The sequence below is a fragment of the Pteropus alecto genome, unplaced genomic scaffold (assembly GCF_000325575.1).
Source record: "Pteropus alecto unplaced genomic scaffold, ASM32557v1 scaffold125, whole genome shotgun sequence".
In the NCBI taxonomy this organism is placed as follows: domain Eukaryota; kingdom Metazoa; phylum Chordata; class Mammalia; order Chiroptera; family Pteropodidae; genus Pteropus; species Pteropus alecto.
This window is the reverse complement of record NW_006436888.1, coordinates 1,390,620-1,391,377: the sequence shown is the minus strand read 5'-3', so window position 1 is coordinate 1,391,377 and position 758 is coordinate 1,390,620. Positions and strand designations below refer to the sequence as shown.

Below are 758 nucleotides of genomic sequence, written 5' to 3'. Positions count from 1 at the left end.
GCCATGGGCGCCCGCGGCGGCCGGTCGGCTGAAGAGCGGAGCCAACCGCCGGCGCCTTTGTGAGCCGTGCGGACAACAAAGGCGCGGCCGGAGCGGGTGAGTGCGGCCCGCGGACGGGATCCGGGCCGGGGGTCGTGGGCACCGGCAGTTCGGGACTCTGCGAGGGGCTGTGTGGCCCCAGGTGTCTCCAGGGCCTGGGGCGTCTCTGTGCCAGGGTCGCTGACAGTCCAGGGGCCCCGTTGCCCGGGTCGTCCCGGCCGCTCTGCTTGTCTGTGCTTCTGCGGGATCTTTGTGTGTCCCTGATTCTCCCAGTGTGAGTCTGGTGAGTTCTCTGGGTGTTCCTGGGTGTGTTGTCTGCGAGTGTGTATCTCTGTGGCTCTGGGTGTGAGAATCTAAGCCTGGGTCCTCCTTGTGTCCCTGGTGTGAGTGTGTGTCCCCAGGAGCTGGTATCTTCTCTGTCCATGTGTCCAGGGAGTCTGTCTGTTGTGGATGTATCTTTTGGGTGTGAGTCCCCAGAGCCTGCGTCTGCTCTCTGTGTGTGGATGTCTGCTTGTGTCATTGGAGTGCGAATGTGTATTTGTACCTCTTGAGTGTGTGTGGACATGCCCCATGGGGGTCTCTGTGTCCTTTGGGTGTCTTAACCCTCTGCATGACTCCGGACTAGAGAGAGAGAGAGAGAGAGAGAGAGAGAGAGAGAGAGAGAGAGAGAGAGAGAGACAGACAGACACAGAAAGAGAGCCGGACTCTGCTTCACTTTC

General features: G+C 60.7%; 1 protein-coding gene across 7 annotated transcripts in view; it reads left to right on the top strand.

The window, feature by feature from the left end:
- Nucleotides 1-758, top strand: part of ARHGEF10L (Rho guanine nucleotide exchange factor 10 like) — a 131,436-nt gene continuing 130,678 nt past the window's right edge. For all 7 annotated transcript variants that reach the window (XM_006914307.3, XM_015591399.2, XM_015591402.2 and 4 more), the window contains exon 1: nucleotides 1-96. The gene's annotated coding sequence lies outside the window, so the exon portion shown is untranslated. The remainder of the gene's footprint in view (nucleotides 97-758) is intronic.